A 13,190-nucleotide genomic window follows, 5' to 3' on the forward strand; every position below is an offset into this window, starting at 1 on the left:
ACTTTGCCACAATCATCCACTAAGGCATTGATGCATGTGACATTTTAACAGTCACACATGCATTCTTTATAGGGTGCCATTCACACCACTGTCATATCAACCCACCACACCATCGGACTGTAGCTACTAAAGAAAGAAATCAGCACAGGCAAGAAAATATTGCTAATAGTTTTATTGAGCCATACAGTAATTAACAAAAAACCCAGCTTGCTCTGGCAGCAGAAACTGTGGTGCCGTTTTAACAAAGCAAAGGGCCCAGTTAGGAGGACTTGGAAATCTGGTAAAGGAAAGGAGTAATAGACTGTGAGAGGATCAAAACACAACAAGCACAGTATGTTTGTCTAGTATGTCTATGCAGTTTATAGCGGGTCATGACATTTACCTGATCCCGTGCAACCTGAGACAGAAAAATAGCCGCAGACATCAAAGGTTCTGAGTCTTTTGAAGTAAATAACATTGTTTTTAAAATTGTATTAATTCATAATATTAATTCAATATGGCGCAATCAGTTGTTTCCACAGCTGTTGTCTGTTGAGATTAATGCCAAAAAAGTTACATTTAAATACTTAGTAGCAGGGAGGAACAGTTGTTTCTGTTTTTTTTCCATTATTATTATTTGGTATGGTCTAAATTATTATAAATAAATAAAATTTTTAAAATAAGACATGAAACCACTTAATTTTAGCACAAATGCTGTCATCTGTTAAAGTTTTAAATAAATCATTAAACATAAAGGATATATTTACAACAAGAAAAGTAATTAACAATTAACTGATTTATAATGTTAAGAATAGATATAAAAAAATACAACAGAAAGCTGTTTAGTATTCTCTGTATAGATTTAATATATGTCATTTTTCAGTTCTGATTTTCACGTCATGTGTTTTTTGGATGTACTGTTCACCAGTGTTCACATTTATTAAAACACCATTGCCTCTGTTTTGATTTGTTGTGCGTATGAAATCAAACCACATTAACTGTAAATTGTCAAAATAGGCAAATTAGTGATTCTCCAGTTTAATTGATGACTAATAGGCCACACATGCAATTAATGTAAAACAGTAAGAGAAAAAGAACACATAGCTGCAAATGGTAAAATGGTAGACTTTTAAAGGTTGTTTAAGATGCCAATTAAAGCACACAGTGGTCTAGCATTTTCAGTGTCTATTGTTTATATATCACTGATTATTAACCTTAAATTGAAATTCTCACACCCAGAGGTGTTCATGCAGGTAGGTATGTAAAGGATATAAATGTCAAATCTAGAGGTGTTCTAATATATTTGCACACTACTGTGCAGCTTATTTGTCTTCCATTTGTACTTCGAAAGTGAGTATCTACAGTATCTTTGTGGATTATTGTATTCAATCTTAAAATCAGACCTAACATGCAAAATTACTGATTACCGATTAATTGTGTTGTTAAGAGATCCTTTAAGAAAAGAAACATGCTCATAAATATGGCATCATATTGTAGCAATACTGGGGGGAGGGGGAGTGTAATATAAGTAATGCAAATAGTTGTAATTATGTGTGTGTGCAGGCGTTGCATGGTGCATGATGTGTGTGTGTAGGGGAATGGGTTGCAGGGATGGCGCGAAAGACGTGGGGGGCACGGGTCTGGCGTAAGGGGCGGGAATCAAGGGGATATAAAGGGGGGAGGGGGCTGATAAGATGTGAGTGAGTGGGGTGAAACAAAGAAATGTCCAAACAATATTGTTCTCCAAAAAACGTCTGTGTTTATTACAAAATGAGAAATAATAACCAGCAATAGTTTCGGGGTGAACACGATAGGTTACAGTCCCTAACACAAAAAGGTACACTTCAAAAACCACAATCCTCAGTGCACAAAAGAGTGCTCTCTCAATCTAGGAATGGTGGTGAGTGTCTTGTGCTGTATTGTGAAGGATGTGCTCAGGGGTGGGTGCTAGCTTCGTGGCTGCAGCTCCTAGCGTCTTGCTCTTCCTCTGCAAAACAAAACAATCAAAGACAAAACAATAATAAAAGTTCCAGCTGTCTGTTGCGTTTCAGCACAAGGGGCCATACTGACGTAGCTGCTTCCCCTTCGTACCACTAAACTCCCTGCAGTCAACACATCGCCATGGTTTCTCCAATCGTTGTCCGCACTGTAGCTGATTGCAATGGAGTCCTTCTGTGTATGACCAGCTACGCACTGATGCACAAAGGAATAAGCACTAGAAACTATCTTCAGAGCATCAGAGGATTCTAAAGGGTTAGTGTTAGGTTTCAGGGCCGAGGTTGGTTAGGGTTTGTTTAGGGCCAGGGTGTGTTGATGTCGGAGAGAGAGAGAGAGAGAGAGAGAGAGAGAGAGAGAGAGAGAGAGAGAGAGAGAGAGAGAGAGAGAGAGAGAGAGAGAGAGAGAGAGAGAGAGAGAGAGAGAGAGAGAGAGAGAGAGAGAGAGAGAGAGAGAGAGAGAGAGAGAGAGAGAGAGAGAGAGAGAGAGAGAGAGAGAAATAATCACTTTATTTTTTGTTTTTGACTCCCTTTATGCTTTTATTTTCTTAATTGTTGTAAAAATAAACGGCTTAAGCCTTTCCATTCAATTCAGCCTCAGTCTGATTTCTATCCCAAGAACCTGAAATGCTACAATATGAACCCAGTCGACACAAACTGAAGATGCACTTGCTTTTTATACAAACTGATCTTAGCCTGTGATATATAATATGCATTTACATTAAATCCATTATTACATTTTCTAGAAACTGAATGTCAGAGAAAGTGGGCTGATAAACATTCCTTTTCAAGCACCACTACAGCAGCAATCATTTAATAAGATACAAATGTGTTTCATATATTTTAATGGCTCAATTTAAATGTACGCTTGACAACAACTGTAGAATACAGACTTGAGAGGGCCAGACAAACCAAATCATTAAGGCAAAAAGTCTTCTGGAGAAGACCATGTGTGAAACCAACCCTTCAATAATGAGTCAAAGTCCCTGCTGCAATTTACCTCAAGGACCACAAGAGCTGAAAGATTGTTATCTACTGTTAAGTCTACACAGTTAACTACACGTATGTTTTTTTTAAGTAATTGTACAAGTTTTATTAAAAATTAGAGACTGCAGTCTCTTACTTTTCAAAGTTTTCCCCTTCTTGTTTAATGAGTTGTTTAAAAACAAGTCCTCAGGTCTGCAATACTGTCATCCTATCCTACACCTGAATAATGAGTGGTAAAACAAACCATACATAACTCCCAGGCAATGTTACCCTGCACCTTAATAATGAACAGTAAACCCTCCATTCTCACATCTTCAGTGCTGTCACCCTGCACCTTAATAAACACATAGATACTCCATACTAGAACTTCCAGGGACAGAGAAATCACTGGGGATAGCAGGAGTGGGATCAATCATGCACACTGTCATTAATTCTTACCATCGCTTTCATGATTTTCTACTGACCCAGCTTCTACAGATAACTAAAACAAAATGCCAGGCTGTTAAAATATTTTTACGTTCTTTTTTTCCTGGGAGATAATTTTTTATTGAAAAAAGGAACAGATGAGAAACGTGTTTTTGAGTCTTGTGGGACACCCTGTGGAGTGTAATTATAGATAAAAGGGAATATGCAATGCCAGCTATCCGTTATTTTAATTGGAATGTAGTTTTTTAAGATGTCATTCCATTGGTAAACATGTTCATTGCAAATAGGTAGAAGTTCTGAAAAATTAATTTTTAGAATAAATAACAGGCCGCGGAAACAACATTCAAACCTTATAATTAATTAATTAATCTCTGTGTCTCCTCAAACAAGCTTAATGAGACAGTGTTTTTGCTGTATACTCTAAACTGTATGCATTTCTAAAAATACTTTGTACTTGCAGATTTTCTCACTTCATTTCTCACTGATATGCTTTTATAGGTCTTCTGCCTGGATATCAGAATTGTTCTCTTTTTCGTGCTACTAATAAGGTAGGCAACAGCAAGGAACTATAGAGGTGTTTCATTTTTAAAAATAGCTACTCAGATTTCAAATGTGAAACACACTGTAAAAAAATTAAAATTCAAGGTTCAGAAAAATTTATCTAGGAGTATAGTAAAATATATATATTGTGATATAGCATCAATTGTCCTCCTGGGAACCACTCGTGAAACTCATGAAAAAAGAAAGGTATCAGGACAGGACAGGACACAACTGACTAGTGCTGGGTTTATGGCCAGTGACTTAAAGCTTTTTTTAGTATTATTAATTTGGCCCATTACAAGAATTCTGGGGCAGCTCATTTTCAAAATACATTCTAGAAGAGTAGTGTAGTCGAGGGTAAAGGCTGGTAAACTAAGCTTACCCAATTCCCAAATGGGGAATATGGAGTTTACCCACTTCTCATTTAAGGAATAAAGCGTTTACTCACTCTACCATGAAAAGCAAATCCTGGCTATACCAAGGGTTAAAACCAAGGCATATTCCAATGTATTATATAAAACGACTTGGGCGCTGTTAATGAGGGGCGAATCTCTTCTGATTAAGTGCCTACCATGCACGCCAAAAAGGTCAGTTTACTACTGTACTTCTTTCTTTACCACTACACCACTGGTCTAGAAAAGCTAATTTGCGCCGGGGGTCCATAGAACTCCACTTGCAGGAAGATACCAGAAACAACACAACAATGTATTTTTGGGGCTCCCGAGTGGCGCATCCAGTAAAAGGCGCTCCACGTGAGTGCAGGATGCGCTCTATAGCCTGCAAATCGCGAGTTTGAATCCAGGCTATTCCTTTGCCGATTGAGGACGGGAGCTTCCAAGGGGCGGAGCACAATTGGCCGAGAGTCGCTCGGGGGGAGGGAGGGACTGGTCGGTCAGGGTGTCCTCGGCTCACCGCGCACCAGCGACCCCTGTAGTCTGGCCGGGCGCCTGCGAGCTTGCCTGTAAGCTCCCCGAGAGCTGCGTTGTCCTCCGACGCTGTAGCCCTTGGGTGGCTGCATGGTGAGTCTGCAGTGTGAAAAAAAGCGGTCGGCTTGACGGCACACGCTTCGGAGGACAGCGTGTGTTCATCTTCGCCATCCCAAGTCAGCGCAGGGGTGATAGCGGTGAGCTGACCGTAATAAAATAATTGACTATTCTAAATTGGGAGAAAATAATAAAAAATAATTGGCAACGACTATATTTTTTAAAAAAATAAATAAAGAAACAACACAACGCAAAATGTTAACTAACAGGTTTTTCTATTGAAACCTACATTTAACCAATGGCAACGCTGTAGTTAAGAGAGAAAGTCAGAATGGCGAGTTTTGAATTGATTTGAATACTTACTTTTGCTTTCATTCACTACTTTAATTCACCATTGGTGTCCGATTCAGATTCAGTATTTCATGTACACTTCGGTTTCCCAGAAGGTCTACATTTACATAATTCTCATCAGTCATGTTTATTGTGATTAATTCTAATATGTCTGCCGTTTTTTTTTTTTTTCTTCAAAATTCTAGTGGTGTATGGATATCTACCGGTGATTTGCCCCTTTTTGAAAAGAAGTGCAGAGCCTTAGTGATATGCTGTATTATCAACACCCCCATGTGACCTGTTTTGACCAATCAGGATAGAGTATTTAAAATACCCATTTTATAAGGCGTCACTAGAGCTCTGAAACAGTAGAGTTCTCTCCACTACAGCTGACAAGAGTGTAACCCTTAACATAGAACATGTACGCTGGGGACAGTGTGTTGCAGGGGGGCAGGTTACTGGTTACACCCTGGTGTACAAGCTGTACTAAGTTTTGAGAGACTGCGCTTTAAAATTCAGAGTTTTAAAATGTAATCAGAGTGTGATAGATGAAAGTGAAAATAATATAAAAGGCGATTCTAAAAAAAAAAAAAAAATCTTTAATTTGAAAAAAAAAAAGTGTTGACTCTTGGTGGTCAAAACACCAGGCACTGGATACACGAAGCACTTTGATAAATGATGATTAATCATTGCATCTAAAATTTTTCAATCTCAGTATTTTTTTTTTTTTTGTTATTGCTTTTTTAATACAATACTCAGGAGCATTAACTCCTTCTGCACAGTGATGCATTACAATACATTATAGTTAGAAATACCTTTTTTCCTTTGGAAGTTAGATATGTCTGAATAGATATACCAACTTATTACAAATAAGTTTTATAAGAATATTACAGGATGGCATTCTCTGCTTTTAAAATGTTTGTAAAAGAGGGTACTTATAGCAGACAACTGGGTGGTGTTGAAGGATTGACCATGGGACTGTGCCATTGGGGGGGGGGGGGCCATGTTATCTGAACCCAATTATAGTTATAGTAAATTAACATCTGTAGTGTCCTCCTGTTGATGACCTCAAGGGATTGAGCAGCACCTGTGCCCTGAGGGTTGATTCATGGTCCAGTCAATCTCATCGCTGTCCTAGTCAAGGCTATTTACATGCTTACATTGGCACATGCATCTTCCTGGCCTTCCAGGTCGCTTTATACATTGCAAATCAACTCCAGCACTACATGGCAATCTTGCTTCAGAAGTGGTTTGTAGACAGAAATGTCTGACTTGACTGGTGCACGTAATAAATATCACTGCTGTCTCAGTGTCTGATGTGGATAGACAATGCACAATGCACGTATGATCAAACTGGAGTAGGTTTCATTTAAAAGCAATCTACCGAGGTCATGAAAACCCATAATTCCTTATGCAATTCAGCATGTAGTATTTCATTTCCAGCTGCTACTGTATGACAAACTTTAGTCGTTCTAAGTTACTCCACGTTCAGCGGCAGATATCCCCATTAAGAGTTTTTTTTTGTGGAATAATTGTAGGGACTCTTATTTTAACTGAATGTCCCTTTTACATAGTGTGTGTATATATATATATATATATATACTGTATATATAAATGAATATATTTAAAATATATTCTTTATCTGTGTGGGTTTATAGTGCTGGGTTTTTAGGACAGAAAAAAAGCAATGCAGTTAAAGCCCATATGTGAATATCACATGGTTATCTGTAAAACACTGTGTTTGTGGACTCGGTTCTTCCTTAACAGAGTGGTGAGGGTGTTGAATGGGTTACCTAGTCATGTTTTTCAGGCGGGATCCTTTAAGACTTAACTTATTTTAAAATCAATCAGCTACTAGGAACCGGAAGCTTAGATAGACTGAATGTCCTGCTTTCATTTGCGCATTTGCAGCCAGAACATTTAATCAGCGTTGGCGCTGTTAACATGCAACATGGTTTTGCTCTCCAGATAGCTTCTCTTTCTTTTGTTTATGTTATGTTTCATAATATAAAAAATGCTTCTCTGATCATCCCTGTTTCCGTGGACATCAAGGCTACTAGCACAGCATGATTTCTTTAAAATGAGTTATTGCTTGTGCTTAGATGGTCACACTTGAACAGGCATAAGTTCAGTTTGAACTGTGGGGACATTTTTCTTTAAACATAATTAGGTCCCAGCTTAGCTACTACATGCGTCATTGGGAGCTGTCTTGCTTCAGTAATTCTAGGAGTCTTTACTCTATAGCTCGTTCGGTAGAACACCTCTTTGAGGTCCAAGTGTTAAACAACACTTTACTTGCCCAGAACCTCTCTCTCTATCTACAGTTCATATTATAAAATCCACTTTTGACTGTTGGGTATAGAGGTATTCATCTATAAGAACATAAGAACAAGAGGAGGCTATTAGCCCATCAGGGCTCGTCCAGTACCTAGTAGCAGATTGATCTCTGAACTTTGTCGGGTCTTAAAGGATCCCAGTGATTCAGCTTCAACAACATCGTAACTCATTCCAACCCCTAAATTACTGACACTGATGGTACATTTTTTATGGAATATTGTATTTGTTTGTAATGGAAGGGTTCAACCTTTCAAAAAAAAAGTATTTAGAACAACCAATCATACACTGCCTGGACACTTTATTAGGTTACATGTACATAATTTTGGGTTGGGCCACAGTTTGCCCTGTTCGTTAATCTGCAACTATGCTTAGGTAAGCTTCTCTAATTCAGCAAGATACCAAATACCATAGGGTAGACAGGTCCTAATAAAGTGATCAGGCAAAGTATTAGAGCAACAACAGCCTTCTTGGATATGAAGCTTTATTTTAATTGTACTGATATTGCAGGTGCATTTGAATCAACAAAAATAATTTGCATACCCAAAGAAACCATAGCAGAAACATTAGCATTATTCAGAAGAAACCATTCGTTTTCATTAGCTGGTCATCCATTTTCATTAGCTGGTCTTGTTTATTTATATTGTTAGTTATCTCTTTAAAAAAAACAAAAAAACATGATGGTATAATGGTATACTGGCAATATCAGTACTGTATATATCAATGAGAATCTCAACAGTTTTCAACATGTTTTATATTAGAGGAGGAAAAATACATATGCTATCATGTCTTCTCTCGATAAAGTGCATAAAGAACCCCTTTCTTTTTCAAAGTATATCAAGGGTTGGACAACAAAACAAAACAACAGATGCCAGTTGTCTATCGGCATGGCCATTGTGTATTAGTTGTATTGTTAATATGCTTCTGTATTTAAAATGTCAAGAAACCTACACCAGAAAAGCATTGGCCAGAACGTTGAACTACTTGCTTATCATCGTCGAGGGATATAGTGTAGGTGGATGTAAGTCTGTCAGCATGACATACTTTGGAGTCCTGTATACATTGAAAGAAATGCTTGTCCAGTTGTAAAAGAAATTGCTAAGAACCTTCTTCAGCACAAGTTATTGAATTTATTATAAATCTCTGCATATATGTAGGTGTCTAAATTACATTATAGATGTTCAAAGAAATAATCATAAAAATAAATAAAAATATATGTTTATTCATCAAAACCCTTCCTTGGGATATGGGAGTGGTACTACGTCTTGTCACAGTGCTTTTCCACTGGTTTGAGAATTGTGCCTTGAAGGTTTTCTCAGTAACTTTCAAATGAATTGACTTGGCTTAAAAAACAGTACTTATTATCATTGTTATCGGTTTATACCCTTCACTATAAATATACAATGCACATATCAGGATGTGCCAGGAAGCTGCTTTAGCAGCTCCAAATCCTGAACAGTTAACCGAGGCAAAAAGCTATCCCAAGGGGGGGTCTTTGCAGAAATAAATTGCAAACCAGCAGGGACAGGAATGTCGAGAGAAGTTAGCATTCTTCACAGTTCTGCACCCAATTATGCCACCATTGCACAATGCTCTCTCCAGCACCATCCCCCAAGGGGCAACTCAGTGAAGACTTGATAAGATTGATTAAGTGGTCAGAATTGTGTATTTTCTTTTAAACACTTTAGTGAGGAATATATTGCTTGTGACAACTGAGCATTCAACAACGCTGCAAACTGGACAAGCCATTGTGAGAGCTTACATTTTATAGAATAATCTTACAGAAGGAAAAAAAAGATAGGAACTCATTATTAACCTAATTTCCTTTTTAAGAAAGGTTAATAAGGATTTCAAAAATGTTTTGGCTACCTCATAACAAGACAGGTGGTCTCTAGCTGATTTCCACATCAAACCTGTGTCTCCTTAATTTGGAGCTATCCTCTTGACAACCATTGAAATCAAGTACCACTTATATCTGAAACCAAAGCAGTGTAACCATAGAGGCATCCTTGTGACGCATAAGACAGGTGAATCTTATGATCTGTCAGTAGGCGTCACGAGTTGAACAATTATTGTGGTGAGCCTCTGCCATTTTTTATTTTTTTATTGAAGTCATGATTGGCTGGCAGCTGCTGAAACTCATTGAAAATGTTTTTCTCAGCTTTGTAACTGAATGACTGCCTCTGTTAGGTGGAGTTTACTGCTGTGTTTGATTTGATTACTGTGCTTTCTTTGACAAATGCACAGTGTTCAGTTGAATCGGTTAGACAATCAGAGGATGTCATGATAGAAAAGTTTAATCCCTATGTACTGCATAACACCCTTTGCCATGAAACTGTGTTGCCAATTAGCAACAAACGTTAAGAACCCCATGCAGAATCTTTCAGGGAGGACACTATGTCCTGTTTTGCCACAGGGCTTCGCAAGGTATGTGAGATAGAGGTAAATCTGTTTGTAAGAGATGTTCACAATTGCTGTCTGTGGCAGATATAAGAAGTCACAGATCTGACAATATTACTGGTTAGTATTTTTGTACTAGCTATGTTTTTGGATGTATTCAATTGTTCAGACATTGCATATGTGGCTTCCATTTATTTGATCTTGTCCAGTCTTGGAAGCATGTTATTACTAATTGGTTGACCGCCAAGACATATCAAGTTCAGAAGGAAGTGGAGCTTTCTGCTCTGTGGGGGGTAGTGTTCTCTTTGGACTGAACCAACCACTTGATAAGTGCAGTGCAGTGCAGTTCCTTTACAAAGCCCAGGTGAATATGGCTTCGGAAACTAAATAAGTGATATGTGTCATGGAGTGAGGTGATATTAGTCACTTAAGGTTCAATTAATGCTGGAAACCTGATCCATCATAGTGCAGCTTTTCTTTCTCACCAACAGAAGCAAATTGATTCTGCATCCATTAGCGCAGCTTAAGTGTGCAGCTCAAGGTGTTATATAGATGAAGGTGCTGTCATATTATTATTTGTATCTATTTGTATCACACCAAAAGCATTGAAAATAAAACATTGTGGAATTGAATGGTGAGCTTAATCAATTTTAAACCCAGGATATTTATTCTCTTTGCATTATGAATTGTATTTATCTTTTGTATGCAGTTATCCCATGTAAAATGTAACCTCAATTGGTATGTTATCAGGTTATTAAGAGTGGGAGAGCTATTCAAAACCATTACTTGGTTTGGATAGACTCAATCTGTAAAATCAATATTGCAAGCTATCATTTACTTGAAAAATAAAATTGATATCTGAAAAGCAGAAGATGCATAATGAAACTGTTTGTCCTCTTACCCAAGTGAGTTACATGACAATTTCACACTCAGTAAACAAGACACTGTTCATTCTGCTGAGAATCAAATCCAACAGTAATCAGATAATCTGCATTTTAAAGCTAGAGGTAATTATGTAGCACATTACATGCCACGAACAGTCATGGCAACTACTGTGTAATTACATGGGTATGGCACAGCATTGTATTTGTTATTTGATGTAATGACTCAGTAACACCATGGCACAGGGCATTGCTAATTAAACACTTATTCCAACAGTAGTTACCATTTAAGATCAGGAAACACTCAGTAATTACCAGTTATTACAACGTTATTTCTGCCCCATTATTTCAAGTGCTATTGATAATTATTTTATTTAATCTTTGTATCAATGTTTCAAAACTAATCCAGATGTAATGAATTCTCCTAACTCTAAATTACAAATAGCACAAGTCTCATTTATAAAACATATTTTTACAGCAGCGTGGAGTAGTGGTTAGGGCTCTGGACTCTTGACCGGAGGGTTGTGGGTTCAATCCCCAGTAGGGGACACTGCTGTTGTACCCTTGAGCAAGGTACTTTACCTAGATTGCTCCAGTAAACATCCAACTGTATAAATGGGTAATTGTATGTAAAATAATGTGATATCTGTATAATGTGAAATAATGTACAATGTGATATCTTGTAACAATTGTAAGTCGCCCTGGATAAGGGCGTCTGCTAAGAAATAAGAAATAAATAATAAATAAATAAATAAATAAATATTCATGCTAAGTTGATGTGTTGAACAGTTTTTAATCTTGCCCAGTTAATATATATAAAAAAAAAAAAAAAAACAACATCAATATATTTTTAAAATATCTCAGCAGAATTGTTTTACTTTGAACATGAAGAATGAAGATGTCATCATACAACAAACATTGTATGGCCCCAGCGGTCTTCCCATCATCACTTTTTCAGCTCTGCAGAACAGAAAAATACGTCTAAATGAAATTGCTTGCCTCAAGGCAGTCAAGGCAGGAGCTGTTGAATTTTTTTTTTATATTATGTCCGTCTAAATATACCTTAATCATTTCCAAGAAACGTATGGTTTAAGTGGATGTACAATATCTTCTATCAATGTAATCCTTTTCGCCATTTCAGCTGAATTCTGTATTTTTATTTACTTAAATAGTGATGTTATTTGCTTTCTATGCAGTTATAAATCTTAAAATCATACATAAAATATTAAAATAAACAAATAAACATTGGCCTCGCAATTTAATGCTAATAAATTGCAGTCTAGACCTGTTAGGATACAAGAGAGATTAGTTGCTGTACAAATTTCTGGACCTATGAAGTATTTCTGCATCCACAATCTTGATTTACATATGAAGAATCCATGGTTGCATTTTTATATTTATTAAACCTGTCAGATTATGGATAGTTTAGTGGATTGGACCTTACAAACTATAATGCCACTATAACCTATAAAACTGTGAAATTAACAGAAAGCAATTCAATTAAATGTAATTGAGTTAATTAGTGATCAGGCAGGGTACAGGACTGGGATATAGAGATCTTAACGTAATCTGTATCGAAGTGAATACAAATTATAAACTATACTGTATTTAAATAGTACTTGTGCATTGTAACCCCTTACTGCCCATAACACCTGTAAGTAACTTGCCAAATAAATAATAAATAATATAGTTTTCCTATTAGAAAGATGTATCTTTCTATTATAGATTGAATGCAGGCTTGACAAACAAAACACAAATGGTTCAAATAGTGAATGACGATTCCTGTTTCTTCTTAATATTAGAAAGCAATGAAAGGTATTGTATTATTCCTCTGTCATTCAACTGCTTTGCATAGCAAATCCTATCATAGCGATGTCTATCATAATTAAATTGAATACTAAATGTGGCTTGAATGAATCTTCTAATAAAGAAAATAAACTTCAGTTCCGACCAGTGTACTTAATAAATAAATAAATAAATAAATACATAAATAAATGAAAAATATATCATGCGTGGAAGGAACATATATGACAACGGTTGATTAAAAGAACCCAATCGAAGATTTAAAATGAATAAATACATATATCAACAGAAACAGTGCAGTTAGTATTGTAATGAAAAGATGTGGGCTTTGCTTTTGATATACCCTTAAAAACCAATCCCAGTCTTGCTTTATTAAGCACATCTCTTTAACAATTTAATACCTCATTGCGAGCCACACACAGTCACACTTTCTCAGTGCGCTGAGAACTGAGGCATAACTGATAGAGAGATTAGATGAGGTTAATTGCTTTTATTTCCACAACATCAATAACAGAACACAGCTCTTCTGGGAG

Source organism: Acipenser ruthenus, chromosome 5 (genome assembly GCF_902713425.1).
Source record: "Acipenser ruthenus chromosome 5, fAciRut3.2 maternal haplotype, whole genome shotgun sequence".
Lineage (NCBI taxonomy): Eukaryota > Metazoa > Chordata > Actinopteri > Acipenseriformes > Acipenseridae > Acipenser > Acipenser ruthenus.